At 46.9% G+C, this 15,137-nt stretch overlaps 1 long non-coding RNA gene across 5 annotated transcripts in view; it reads left to right on the forward strand.

Moving 5' to 3' along the window:
- The window catches only part of LOC128400820 (uncharacterized), a 68,373-nt gene that overhangs the window by 25,755 nt on the left and 27,481 nt on the right, over positions 1-15,137 (forward strand). For all 5 annotated transcript variants that reach the window (XR_008327380.1, XR_008327383.1, XR_008327381.1 and 2 more), the window contains one exon: positions 1,666-1,796. This is a non-coding gene — a long non-coding RNA (uncharacterized LOC128400820). The remainder of the gene's footprint in view (positions 1-1,665; positions 1,797-15,137) is intronic.

A 15,137-nucleotide genomic window follows, 5' to 3' on the forward strand; every position in this document is an offset into this window, starting at 1 on the left:
TTTTAAAAATTCTTCTCTGTGTCGAGGTTCTTTCAAAGGTACTGTTGATGTTTTCAGATAATTCATATATCTACGATGTGTTCTTTCATTTCTATTGATGCCATTTTTTTCTTTTTCTTTTTTATGACATACTGTCAAAGAGAGTTGGGGGTGCTAATTTGGCTAGGACAGCTGGAGGTATTTAACCCTTTCTGCCCATACCATTGTCCTAGTATAAATTATCTCCCTCAAGCTGCTGTAGAGATTGCAAGACTGCTGTGGAGCCGTCCTGTGAATTGTATTTCAAGATTTAGTAGGTTCCTATCAAGGCCCAGGAAAAGAAATTGCTGGTGACAGTTGTGCAACAGACAAATTAATATCTTCTGTATGCCATGATGCTTCACATCTCTGAAAATGTGTTGTTTGAACAGAGCCTTATGCCATAACAAGACATGACTTGGGAGATGTGTGACCAATATCTTCCACAGTTCTTAAAAAAACCTTTTAGTAGTCATATCCAGTGACGGAATTGGATTTGGAACATGGCACTGTAGAGAAAGGGCAGGGGAAATCGTAAACGCATCATATAGATACCTATTTCTTTTCCCATATGGGGCAAAGAGCAGTTTTAGGTGGTGGAGTTTCAGCTGTAACTGGCAGTAGAGTTGCAAGAGGGGAGGTTAACACCTCTCTTCCTGTCCTGCATTGCCACTCTGATTTCCCTACACACACCAGGCTACTATTAATCTTTACAATAAGAAAGCAAGAAGTAAATAATTCTTCCAAACATGTCTCCAGGATGCCATAAAAGTGAGGGACAGTTGTTGAGTGCGTGGCAGGCTCTTTGTGATCTACAACTGCTCTTGCTAAAGAATATTGGTTTACTCAGGGGGCAGGGTGGTACAGTCCCTTGAGGGGTGCCACCTTTTTTCTTCTAAATTATCTTTATTTCAGTTTTCTGCTGAAGAGGCCTGGAGCCTCGCATTGCTTCGCTTGCTCACCCAAGCAGCCTTAGCTGCTATTTAAAAAACGAAGTAGAAGTACTTTCTGTAGCCTTAGGAGATCTAAGCCATTTTGACCAGGCTAGCAAGAATTCAAGGAGGACATCCTGAAGGTCTCTTCCTCCCAAGTTATATTTATCCACCAATCTGTGCTGCTGCCAGCCAGTTTGATTCAGAAGTGAAGTGCTCAAAACTAGAGTCCCGTTCAGGTGTTCAAAGAATGCGTAAGGGCATAAAATGTGTAGAAGGTTGGGGGTGCATGTGCAAGGGGACCATTGCCTGTGATATCTTAATCCCCACTGCTTCATACCAGACCTCCCCATGTTGAGTGGAAAGGTCTGGATGGCATTTGTATGCACAACTGGCTGAACATGCTTACAAGCCCCTGCCCTGGTCTGAGAACCCTGTGTTACCCTGCAATCTTGGAGAGGCTTTTTAAATACACTTAGCCCAACAGTGGCTGGGAATGCTGTGGTCCTGGCTGGTGTGCGTGTCCTCATGTTCACTACATACTTTGTGCAATTATGCTCTTGCGTATTCTTAGAACCTCTGAAAAGGGCTTAGGGGCCGTGCAATCTGTGCTCCTCCAAGTCACCCTTCCTGAACAGCAATCCACAAACGCATTCACCATGGATGTCATGGAAACTGCCCTTCGCAACTCATGTCTCTCCTCCTTACTTGACAGGACTGAGTGAACTCAGAAGGATGTGGCTCAGGCAGGCATTTAAAGTTTACTGCTGTTTGGATCATTAACGCAAATTCTGAAGATGTGGACAAGCAGGAAGCTGGACAAGCCACTCTGAAGAAGCATTTAGGGTAGGTACCACTAATCTTATCTTTGCTAACTGGAGCTAGTAGAGATTCCAGACTGAAAACAAGTGGGCAGAGTTTGTTTATAACTTTTATTTTAAGTGTGTGCAGGTTGTATTTAGACATGGCAATTATTGTGTTAGTTTTCTTGGTTATAATGCTAGTGCTTCTGTCCCAGTTTCTAAAGTTCCTTTTATTCTCCATTGTCTGTTGCATGTGGATTTTTGATTGATATACCCCCATTTCACACTGAATTTCCTTCACACCAGTGGGTGTGTTGTGACACAACAGCAGACGTCATCAGATATGTTGCCACCCCTCCTTTATGCACACGTGCACTTCTGTTCCCCCATGATTCATCCATATGAAGAGCTGGAATACTGTCCCAAATTTTGTCCCACCATTTTTTGGTTTTACAGGGATGCAAACGGATTTTATCTGGAAGCAGTTAATGTGGAAGTGAGCTCTAAACTTAGACTCTGCTAGATTTCTGGAATTCTGAATGCAGCCTCTATCTCTCATGGTTCATGTTAGCAGTTTGCAATGTTAGAATGAAAATGTTTTCTTAGTCTAACTTTGCTGGAAACATCCAGAGAAAAGGGAGGAACAAGGGAAAAAATTGTACAGGAAATGATGTTATATCTTTTGGAATTATTATTGGTATTTATTATAGCTTCTGCCCTTTTCTTTGATGGGAACTCTAGCTCAGGCTAGCCTCTGAAAGCTTAGAAGAGCAGGGCAGCATTCTGAAATGGTAACCACTGTTTGTAAGATTGTTCAGTCAATTATTGGTACTGCTGTTTGCATTACAGATGACTGAAGACCAAACTGTCTTTATCAAGCCTGATCCAATGAATGCTTACTCCAGAGTGGTTGGGTCTCAGGGCTCATCTATAGCTCAGTTGGTTAGAGCGTTGTGCTGATAATGCCAAGGTTTCAGATTTGATCGCCTTAAGGGACAGCTGCATATTCCTGCATTGCAGGAAGCAGGACTAGATGATCATCAGGGTCCCTTCCAACTCTGTGATTCTATTCTATTCTAGTATTGTCCCACCACTTTCCCCTGGGAAAGTGTGATCTTTACCACTCAGCTGGAGCAAACATCACTTCGCAGATTGACATTTGCTGTAATAATTCAGCGCTAAATAGCAGGCTTTCCTGGGGAAGCCAGCAGAGCAAACAGAAAACTGCTCGGACGCATGCTTTGTAGGCATGGGACAAGCTGAAAATCTCTTGGGCATCTGCTGAAGTGTGGGTGAGCCTTAATTGAGTTCAGTGGAGTTTATTGTCATGTAAGTGTGCATGGATTTCAGTCTTAGAAGAGTACAGTGAGGAATCAATGTTTGTAATCATGAAAGTTAGGAAATGTTATAATTGGAATGGAGGGGGCTCTGTGACTCAAGAAAAATTGTGTGTGCGAGAAAACTTGAAACTGTTTTCTTCATATATAAATAAAATACCTTTTTACCCAGAAACCAGATATGCTTTATAATACATGTGGTCCTGTTATGCATTTCCTGTTCCCAGTTTGTCCATTTCTGAGCAAATACCTCTGCTGAAAGTGATACAAGCCACCACTTTGCGTTTCCATTGTTGGCTCCCGTATTAATTCTCTCACCTGTGTTGCACAGTTGAAGTTTTCACTCTTCACCTGCTGTTATCAATTGTCTTCCCTTCCCCCCTGTAAAGCATTGAGGGACTTTTCGTGCAAAACGAGCTTTCTCTGTAGAGTTTATTCAATCATGTTTACTGCGAAGGAGGAATTTATACAACCAAGTGGAGCAGGGTGGGCGTGCCTCTTTGCACTTTATGGCGCAGTGTCTCTATCCACAGGGCACTTATTAAAATGGGGAAGCCAGAATTTGAACAAGGTGTATTGGGTTGGTGTTTAATGGTGAAACGGCCTGCCTAGTCTAGGTCATTACACTGATAGAATAATTGCATGTTAGGTTTATAGAGGGCCTTTATTAACCAAAGGATAGTGAAGTATAGTTGATAGGCTTCTGAGATGAAACCACAGCTTGAGTGAAGCACATTAGCCAGTTAACAGCTGCACCACAATGGTTCAAAGTTGCCCTAAGGGTCATCTAATCAGTGTAACCATCTGCGATGGCAGGTTTCCATAAACATAATCCTTATCTTCAGTTATCTAGACTTTGGTATCCTACTTGAAAAATAAAGACAGGGTACATGCAGTTTCTCTCAACTTTCCATCTTGCATACACACCAGTTTATGGAGTTAGCTGGTCTGGTAGCTTCCTCTGATATAGGCTGCTCTACAATCCTCCTTCCTAGCTGTGGTCATCTCCACCTGGAAACTCAGACCTCCAACAAGAGGTTGTCAACCTTTTTGAGTCCTTGACCAACAACATTCTTTCTGCCCCTGTGGGGCTCAGGGGCTGGTTATGTCACCCCTTGCCTGCTTGTAGAGTGTTTCCTCAGCCTCCTCTCCTCTCCCCTCTCCTTGGGAGTCCTCTGGGCAGTCGCTGCTGCTGCCCCTGGTCTCTGAGCTGCCCCCCCTGCCCCAAAGAGAGGTGCCTCCTCACACTGCCCCACAGGGGCCCGGGACTTGTCCATATATTCCAAACAGCAAGCGCTGGCAGATTGGCTGGCTGAGATCCCTCACTTACTTGGAGGCCACCTCAGCTCCTGGCAACCAGCACCCCCTGGCCAGCCCCAGAGGCACCATTCACCTGGGGAACTTGTAGCCAGGGCTACTGCAACAAATAGCTGAGCAAGCCTTTGGGAGGCAGAGACATGAGAGGGCATCAGAGGAGGGAGGGAGGGAGCAAAGGAAGGAAGGAAGGACAGAGGCCAGTGTTACTTGGGCACCCCAACCATAATTCAAGGCACCTCAGCGTGCCACAGAAGGTTGGATGAAAACCACTGCCGCAAACCATAGTGATCCATGAAGAAGCTCACCAAGATTCACAGGACAAATCCTTGGCTATTCCAAAGAGGGCAGCCCCCAAAAGCAATCAATCAGATGTGCCAGCTATACTTCTCAAGGTTCAGACCTTAAAGGTGTAATTAAGAGAACATGTGTAACTTTGAGGCCAAAATTAGTGAGAAATGTATATAGATGGTTTCATTTGATTCACAAACCTCTATAGTTGAAGAAGATCCATGGTGCCACCCTTTCATGTGTGTTGCTTAGCTGAAATGTTATCCTCAAATGGTGGGATTTCAGACAAATGGGGGAAACAATCTCTGTTTTAGAGTCAGTTACAGAAGAGGTATGCATCCTATTGGTTTCAATGGGTGTCCCATCCTATTGACACAAAACACACAGACATTCTACTATGCTACTGCAAAACTGCCTGACAGGCAGGTGCAGTCTATCTCCAGAACACGATTTTTATATATTATTCTTCCTGGCTTTATATTTGTGTGCTGGTCTTTTTATAAAAGAGGTGGCTTCATGTGATGCAGAGAGCTCCTGTTGTGGTTGTGAAATTTTGGTGTGATGCCACTTTTAGTGGATACAGATGACGACACAAATCACCACTGCTCTGTTGGGGGCTGGTGCTTTGAGTCTTTTGTAGAATAATCCCTTTTATCAAGTCAGTACAGTGGATTGAACTCACTTTGGCCAAGTAGCCTACAAGACCAAATTTCCAGTGAATTCCAGTACGAGACTCCCGACAGCTTTGCTCACAAGGATCATAGGAACATGCAAGCCCACTCAACACGACAAGGCGATCATCCAGCAAGTGAGAGGTTCTGTATAGTTTTCATCTGGAAAATAGCATGGAGGGAAAGAGTTAAATCCCTTCTTCCCCAGTGCCACGGTTCTGATATGAATCTCAAACTCACATGTGCACATGCACACACACACACACACAGGGCTGCTGTCCATTTTTTAAATGAGTGCAGAAGATCAGTATCATGGAACTCCTGAGTCCCATGTAGCCTGGCTCTGAGATTCTCAGGATGCTGAATTCTGTGTGCCACACCAACGCTCTATGACTGTGGAACACCAACAGCCCTATTCCTGACACAGCATGCCTTTAAAGGACCTCTACGTCCAACGAGGGCTGAAGGATTACAGAGAGAGAGGGATTGTGTTTGTACAGCAGCTGAGCTCCACGTGGGAAGTCAGAGGGATGTAAAAGCAGCAGTGTGCAAGACTTAGACCCTGCTGAGGCATCTGCGAAGGGCATGCCCCGGCAGCAGGCGAGGCAGGGAGGGTCCCTGCAACCTGCTGCTTGGACTTTGACTGTAGGCATGTCTGGGGCACATCTCGGCTGACTCTGTCGTGTGTGAATGGCCTGAGCTGTGAGCACAGGACTCTGTGTTGGCTTCGGAGCTGAAACACATCCTGTGAACGTGTCGGAAGGTGCGGGTGTTTCTCATTCTGACATTTGCAGGGGAAAGCACAGTGGTGGTTGTCTGAAACGAGGTTTTCAGCCTTTTCATCTTACTCTAAGTCTGGACGACTGGTTCTAGGAAAACCAGCTTTGGGCTTATGGCTTAAGTTGAGTTTAACCCCAGGTAGGTAAAGGTAAAGGTCCAGTCGTGGCCGACTCTGGGGTTGCGGCGATCATCTCACTTTATTGGCCGAGGGAGCCGGCATACAGCTTCCGGGTCATGTGGCCAGCATGACTATGCCACTTCTGGCGAATTAGAGCAGCGCACGGAAATGCCATTTACTTTTCCACCGGAGCGGTACCTATTTATCTACTTGCACTTTGACGTGCTTTCGAACTGCTAGGTTGGCAAGAGCGGGGACCGAGCAATGGGAGCTCACCCCCTCGCGGGGATTTGAAACCGCCGACCTTCTGATCAGCAAGTCCTAGGCTCTGTGGTTTAACCCACAGCGCCACCCGCGTCCCTTTTAACCCCAGGTACCTTAATGCTTTTTAAAAATGCACACCTTGATATGTAAAAAAATAATGGCTCTGAGCACGTGCAGAGTGCTTTCCCTCCCTAACACATCACCACAAGTAGTCCATCCAGGGCACATACTGAATTAAGAGGACAAAGCCCTGACGCCCCTCGCTCCAGAAACGATGCGTTGGCTAGCTGGAAGTATTAGCTAGCGCAGCGTGTTCCCCAGAGATATCCTTGAAGTCACTGTGCACCTATTTGCACACGTGAGTGAGTGAGCGAGCGCACACACGCCTGCCTTTAGGAGGCTCCTTTTGAGCTGTAAGGCTGGGATTAATAAAAGGAAAGGATCCCTCCTCCTTAATAGACTGCAGCTGCATAAACATTCCCAGAATTCATAGCCGGCCCTGTCTCCGGGAGCCTCCTCCCTCCCAAACCAAGGCAAATTCCACCCTCCCCCTCCCCCAAATTCGGTGACAGCTGCTCCGGAACTTCCCTCCACCAAGTCTGTAAGCCTGGAGAGGTTCGCTTTCCATTAGGGCATTGTTTTGCTTAAGGTGAGAACCCATGGGAGGAAGAAGTGCATGCTGGGAAAGTGGACCTGGGCCTCATGCTTGCCAAACCACTGCCTGTGAGCTGATTGGGCCTCTGGCTGCTCCCTAAAGTCTTTGGGGAGGGTTTGGAAAAGGGAGCAAAGTCTCTTTCTGACTCTTAAAAATGTTACAAACAGGAGGCGGGAAAGTTTTCACTGCCAGGTCTTATATGACCAAATGGGACATGGAGCAACGTCACCCGTGCTGCTTCATAGAATCATAGAATCATAGAGTTGGAAGAGACCACAAGGGCCATCGAGTCCAACCCCCTGCCAAGCAGGAAACACCATCAGAGCACTCCTGACATATGGTTGTCAAGCCTCTGCTTAAAGACCTCCAAAGAAGGAGACTCCACCACATTTCTTGGCAGCAAATTCCACTGTCGAACAGCTCTTACTGTCAGGAAGTTCTTCCTAATGTTTAGGTGGAATCTTCTTTCTTGTAGTTTGGATCCATTGCTCCGTGTCCGCTTCTCTGGAGCAGCAGAAAACAACCTTTCTCCCTCCTCTATGTGACATCCTTTTATATATTTGAACATGGCTATCATATCACCCCTTAACCTCCTCTTCTCCAGGCTAAACATGCCCAGCTCCCTTAGCTGTTCCTCATAAGGCATCGTTTCCAGGCCTTTGACCATTTTGGTTGCCCTCCTCTGGACACGTTCCAGTTTGTCAGTGTCCTTCTTGAACTGTGGTGCCCAGAACTGGACACAGTACTCCAGGTGAGGTCTGACCAGAGCAGAATACAGTGGCACTATTACTTCCCTTGATCTAGATGCTATACTCCTATTGATGCAGCCCAGAATTGCATTGGCTTTTTTAGCTGCCGCGTCACACTGTTGGCTCATGTCAAGTTTGTGGTCAACCAAGACTCCTAGATCCTTTTCACATGTACTGCTCTCAAGCCAGGTGTCACCCATCTTGTATTTGTGCCTCTCATTTTTTTGCCCAAGTGCAATACTTTACATTTCTCCCTGTTAAAATTCATCTTGTTTGTTTTGGCCCAGTTCTCTAATCTGTCAAGGCCGTTTTGAAGTGTGATCCTGTCCTCTGGGGTGTTAGCCACCCCTCCCAGTTTGGTGTCATCTGCAAATTTGATCAGGATGCCCTTGAGTCCATCATCCAAGTCATTGATAAAGATGTTGAATAAGACCGGGCCCAAGACAGAACCCTGTGGCACCCCACTAGTCACTCTTCTCCAGGATGAAGAGGAACCATTGATGAGCACCCTTTGGGTTCGGTCAGTCAGCCAGTTACAAATCCACTGAGTGGTAGCATAGTCAAGACTGCATTTTACCAGCTTCTTTACAAGAATATCATGGGGCACCTTGTCAAATGCCTTGCTGAAATCAAGGTAGGCTACATCCACTTCGTTTCTGACCTCTTCCAGCAGGTGGCACTGTAGGGATGAGGGCAGCAGTAGCTCCTGCTACTGCTTCTGCTAATGGTACGCTGGGCAGTGCGGCCAGGAGCTCTGTGATTCCAAGACTGGGTGGAGGGAGACAGATACCATAAATTGGCCAATAAGCAACTGCAGTAAAGTGGGGGGAAGAATAAAATGATAGCACGGATAGTTAAAGTTAAGGTGCATCAGGGTAATGTGTGATATTAAGGAGCACCCCGAGCTGCGAATACTCATTTCTTTTTCTGCTTTTTTAACATGTGCAACAGCTCTGCAAAAAAATAAGAACACTCAATTGCAGTTATCCTCAGCACAGCCCTGAATAACCAGGTCATCCTTTAGTGAAAGGGAAACTGGGGCCAACAGGTAACCTAGCCAGTGATTCCACAGCATAAATGGGGCAAAGCCCTGGTTTGCGTCTCTCTGGCCGTAGTTTGACACTGATGGCAATGGGAGCGTCTTCGCTTCACAATGTACATAGCAGCATCAGTAAGGTGATTTTTTTACTGGGACTGGGGCAGGCAAGGAAAATGACAGAATCCTTTTCCATCACCATGCGCTGCAATCACAGACCTGACTGCCTCCACAGCAGCTGCTACTTACAGGTTGGTTTTTTTTAAGACCATGCTGTGTTAAAGCACGTGTTTTAACTGGGCCTGGTTTATCTCCCTAAGACAGGCAATGGTCCTGCAACATCTCAGTCCCACTGGCTCAGCCTTCCTATGAAACAACATAAATAAGCTGCTTCAGGCAGCAAATTCCATTTTGCAGTCTCCAGGCTCCATCTCAGGGTGTGTTTTGCAAAAAGAAAGGAAAGATCTCCAACAATTTTCATTTTATGTTGCAAGTGTGAAAAAAATGCCTCTGTGGCTGGCAATGCAACGGCCCAATTCAGGCCACCTGACTCACAAGGGAGTTCCTGCTAACCTCTGCTTTTGAGGTCTGTGTCCTGGTGGTGTTGGGATAGGACCCAATTTGAACCTGTTTTCAGTACCAAAACTCAGCCCTGTGAGAAATGTAAAAAGAGTGCCTCTGAGCATGGGAAGAGTGGTTTCTTTCCCATTCCCCACTCATCCTGATGGAGAGAGAGTTTGACCTGCAGCTTTCTTCAGTCACTGTGTTCAGTCTTGCTATTTGTGATGTTGAAATAAAGAAAAGTGTTTATACAGTACAGTACAGTCTCTCTCTCTCCCTCCTCACTGCAAAGCTAAGGACTCCTCCCTTTCCTCATATACAACTGGAATTTGGGTGTGTAATGCCTAGCCATGCTGGAGCCCTGGCTTCTCAAATTTTTGGAATTAAGCACTGCTTTTGCCCCATAGCCCTTCCCTCATTTAACCCCTCTGGAAGATTCCCAGTCTTTTCTTGTCACTGGAGTTGCCATACTTCATAGGAGCGGAGGAACTAAGCTGCCTTCTACCATGTCCGTCTATTGGTCCAACTATCTCTGTTTTGTCTGTCTCCATGGTGGGCAACCTCCAGCCTGCAAGCCTAATCAAATTAGTAGTCCTACTTTGGCCCACAAAGGTCCTTCCACCAAGTCACGTCCACCTGCCCTACACATAGCATACATGCCATCAAGTGTGAAGCAGGTAAAATTGTTGATGCGAAGAAACAATTAGGAGCATTGAAATGCATTTCCAGTTGTTTCTTGGCAAGCAAGGCTCATATCCAGTGACTTTTAAATACAGGTGGCAACCATTTTGCACGGGGGGTTCCATTCTTCGGTGTTACACTCCACCTTGCTCCCATTATGCCCCATTCCACCCACATTCTGCCCTCTTCTGGGTCCAAAAGGACCTGTGCGTTGGGGGTCATGTGTCAATTGAACGCACACAAAATGGTCACCACCTGTATGACACCAAATCCAAGCCCAGGTCTTCTAATCCAAGCTCCCGAGTGGAGCTGATCCCTGCTGAAAATGTGACTTTCAACCAATCTGCAGTTACTTCAGGCCCTGCTAGGATCAGCTGCTTCCAGACTTTCTGATTGGGAACTCCCATGTGGAACCAGACCCAATAGGATTTGTATCGGCCACCAGCTGCTTGGCAGTCACTTCAAGTCCTACCTGTATTGGCCAGGATCTTCCTTTGCAGGACACTTTAAGCTCAAGCTGTGCTGCAAAAAGGAAAAAATGGTCACCTGACACCATGGTATGATTGACAGGTGGGCGGCCCTGTCAAAATGGCCCACCGAGGGTAGGGGACTTCAAGGTCCAGTCCACCAGAGTGAAAATATTCCCTACCCCTGGTCTATCCTGGCAAGGCTCTCAGCGCCATCTCTAGGCAGAGCCAGACAGCTGCTTTAGGTGGCAGATAGCAGGGGTCGGAAGTGGTTACGAGATGATGGAGGACAGGGCTGTGTATAGCATGCACAATTTGCCCTATACCCCCTAAACTAGGCTGCTGGCCTCAGATGCAGTGGATGATGCTGTCCTGTTGCTAGTTTCAATGTAAGATTCAGTTGCCAGTCTGACTGGCTTCTGTATATGGAAATAAGAGTATACGCCATCTTGTCCTTTACCTCAAGCAGCAAAGTGCCTTAGGCCAGCCCTAGCAGCTCTCCAGGTTTCCAGACTGGACTGTTTCCCAGCCTACCTGGAGGAATTGAACCTGGGAGGTTTTTGCATGCAAAGCTTGTGCTCTTCCACTGAGCCACAGCCCCTCCTCTCCATCCTTCAATAGATGGTAGAAAGGGAAGCCTGGCCTATAAACTACCTCAGCCACGAGGTTTGGCTCCATTTACCTTGCTGCTCCCCTTCTCCCACCCATCCCCCACCTTCCCTTTCAGAGCTACTCACAGCCAGCAAATCTCCATGTCTCTTCTGGAATTCGTCCAGGGACTTGAGCAGCTTTCAAATAGATTCTTACTGACTGCCGAGAAATGTGTGGAAGCTAGCTAGGGGTGGAGGAGGAGAGGGAAGCAAAGAGGTAAGGAGGGTGAAGAGGCAAGGGGTAGATGCTCACATTACCTGCTGAACCCCCAAGCAGAAAACATTTTGGGTGGGATGAAGGTGGCCGCCTGACACAGATCGTCCTGCATGGTGGAGACCACAGGATGTAACAAGCAAAACACACTCAGTAGTTTAGTTGGACTCTCCTCAATTCTCCAAGTGGTCAAGTTTCAGGGGTGAAGCACTTAACCTGAGTCCAGTTTTCTTTGGAATAAGGTTTTTTAATATTTGCATTTGGCTGGGTATATTCATGGAAGTTCTCTGCCTTTCTCCAGAGTCTTTGTTTCTGCATGCAGACAGTTTGATGACCTCATCCCCAGCCGAGGAAAGGGGAGGTGGAGAAAGAAAGTCATGTCCCTTTCTCCGGAATGGTTCTCCCCTCTGAATGTTAATCTGAATGTTATCAAAGTTTTGGTGATGGAGTCCAAATTTTGGCTGCTCTCCTTTGCACATACTCTACATCCCCATAACGCCAGTTCTGTTTCAGCAGCAGTGGTGCCTATTTCCATGGAGCTCTGAAGTTGTGTGTGTGTGTGTGTGTGTGTGTGTGTGTGTGTGTGTGCGCGCGCATGCTGCTCTTACTTTCCTCTTTCTCCCTGCTGCCACTACTGTTGTCCCAGCTCCTGCCAACCTAGCAGTTCAAAAGCATGCCAGCACAAGTAAATAAAAAGGTACTGCTGTGATGGGAAAGCAAACGGCATTTCTGTGTGCTCTGGCTTCCGTCACGGTGTTCCATTGCACCAATAGCGGTTTAGTCCTGCTGGCCACATGACCCTGAAAGCTGTCTGCGGACAAACGCCGGCTCCCTCAGCCTAAAAGCGAAATGAGCGCTGCAACCCCATAGTCACATTTGACTGGACTTAACCACCCAGGGATCCTTTACCTTTTTTACTTTTGATGTTGCTGCTGGGTGAGCATAGAAACCTAAATACAGTGATGTAAGCTACAGTATAACAGCGGCATCTAAAATGTACAGGGTTGCCTATCCTATCTTTGAATAATGATTCTAAATCTGCATATACATCATACAATTAAAGTGTGTGACTTCTTCCAAAGAATCCTGGGAACTTTACCCCTCACAAAGATATAGCACTCGTAACAAACCACAGTTCCCAGGATTCTTTAGGAGAAGTCATGTGCTCCAAATATATGGTGTGTACACAACCTAAGACAAATGTTTAGGTAACCAGTTTTGGTTTTCTTGGCTCGGTTGCTAACAAATGCAGAATGTGGCTTGTTGGCACAGAAAATTTGGGCTTTCTGTAGAGTCGCTTTAGCTTTCATTAGTGAGCTTACGTTTATACACCACCAGCTTCAGGCCAGAGTGGCTTGCAATTTAATACGAAAAATGCAGTAAGAATAACAAAGAAGTTTGAGGTTCAGCAGGATTCTTGTCACATCCACGCAACTTTTTGTGCTCTATGGCTCACATGTGTCCCTGGGAGCTTTAGGTGTTTCCATGGTGTGCTCCGCTCTGTACCGTGTGGTTTTGCAGTTGGGTATGGTGTGCAAGCTATGTGTGCCTGCTTGCAGTTCATCTTGCAGTCCAGACTTCGCTCATACTGTAAATGTTTCTCGGAGAGCTACACCACAGCCTCCTCCCTTCTTCCCTCCGGGCTTCTCCTAGCCTCAGGAAAATGTTGTGGAATGTAGACACATATTCCAATGCTGGGCACTCATCAATCACTCCTTTCTATACATAGAACCACGTTTCTCTCTCTCTCTCTCTCTCCCTTGCCTAATTGCTGCTTATGTTCCCCCCCTCGGCAGCCCCCCCCCTTTGCTGCCTTGCTCTCTTTCTCTTTTCTTGATCTGCTTCTTTTGTTTTTCTGGTTCCCTTTGCTTGATAGCTTTGTTTTTTACCCCCTTGCTAAACTTTCCCCCACTCTCATTTCGTTTAGTTTGTAGTTGCATTTATTTCCTTTTCCTGCTCTCATTATTCTTTTATTTTTACGCATGCATCCTCCCCCTCTCTCCAACCGCCCCCCCCCCACAACGCACACACTTCCATCCATTTCAAGCCTCAGCTGTTGGCTCAGTGTGTGTCTCAGCATCTGGAGTTGTTTGAAGAGAGGAAATCGCCCCCCTCTCACAAGGGCTTTGTTCTATAGGCCTTTTCCCTCCTTCCTTCTCCCTTGCTGTTGTTCTTGTCATAGCTGGCTTGGCACTAAGGGGGTACAGTGGAAAGTGGGGGAAAGTAATTAAGGGAGAGGGAGGGTAGCTGGAGGAAAGAAAGGGATGCTGGGGTAGGAGAGAAGCCTAGAAAGAGAGAAAAGGAAATTTGCGAAATGTTACATTGGAAAAGGAACCAACAGGTCACCTTCTCCAGCCACCAGGACCAGCTCTACCATTAGACAGATTGAGGTGGCTACTTCAGGCAGAAGATGATGGCTGGTAGTAGGACAGCTGTGGCAGTCACCACCATCCTGCCCTGTTCCCTTCTGGGTGCCATACGGGTGCCTTGCATCCCCTAAGTGGGTGGCGCTGTGGTCTAAACCACTGAACCTCTTGGGCTTGCTGATCAGAAGGTTGGCGGTTCGAATCCCCGCGACTGAGTGAGCTCCCAGCTCCTGCCAACCTAGCAGTTCAAAACCATGCCAGTGCAAGTAGATAAATAGGTACTGCTGCGTCGGGAAAGAAAATGGCGTTTCTGTGTGCTCTGGTTTCCGTCGTGGTGTTCCGTTGTGCCAGAAGTGGTTTAGTCATGCTGGCCACTTGACCCGGAAAGCTGTCTGCAGACAAATGCTGGCTCCCTCGGTCTGAACTCGAGGTGAGCACCTCAGTCCCATTGTTGCCTTTGACTGGACTTAACCGTCCAGGGGTCCTTTACCTTTTACCTTAATGCTCTCAGGTGTAGTGGAGGATGATTTCCCATCAATATCATTGAAGTAATAGTCAGCTGCCAGGCCAGTTGGTTTCTGCATGTGGAATTGATAGTGGGTAGGGGAACCATCTTGTCTTTTCCTTCAGGCAGCTAAATATACTGCACTAGTCCTGCCAACCACCTGATCTCAAGCACAGAGACCCTATCCCAGGTTTGGGGAACCTTTGACTCTCCAGATGTTGCTGAACTACAACTGCCATCATCTCTGCCCATTGACCATGCTTGCTAGGGCTGATGGAAGTTGTAGTTCAGTCACATCTGGAGGGCCAAAATTTCCCCTCACCAAGGGAGATGGTTTGGGCCCTCACTCCCAAGAAGCCTGTCAGGGGCAGAACAGATTATTCTTGCCAGAGGTCTGAACTGATTGCTCATAGAGGGCTGCATGAAAATAGGCCCAGGGCTGCGGGGGGGGGGGGGAGGGAGAGAGAAATGGCTATAAAGCTGTTGTGATAATTTATTCCTTAAGAGTTGAGATGATCCATAGAGAAGTAAATAGCTGCAGCACAATCTGCGCAGGTCATTACCAACCTATGCAGGCTAGAACAACTGTGCTTTGGTTCTCTACACCCGTGGAGGTTGTTTGTGTATCTGTTCAGTTGTGTCACCCCCATGCTATGTACCCTATCATCTGATTTATGGGCTGCATGCCATAAAGTATATCATCATAACACCTTATAGCACCTTTG

This window comes from Podarcis raffonei, chromosome 13 (assembly GCF_027172205.1).
Source record: "Podarcis raffonei isolate rPodRaf1 chromosome 13, rPodRaf1.pri, whole genome shotgun sequence".
NCBI lineage: Eukaryota > Metazoa > Chordata > Lepidosauria > Squamata > Lacertidae > Podarcis > Podarcis raffonei.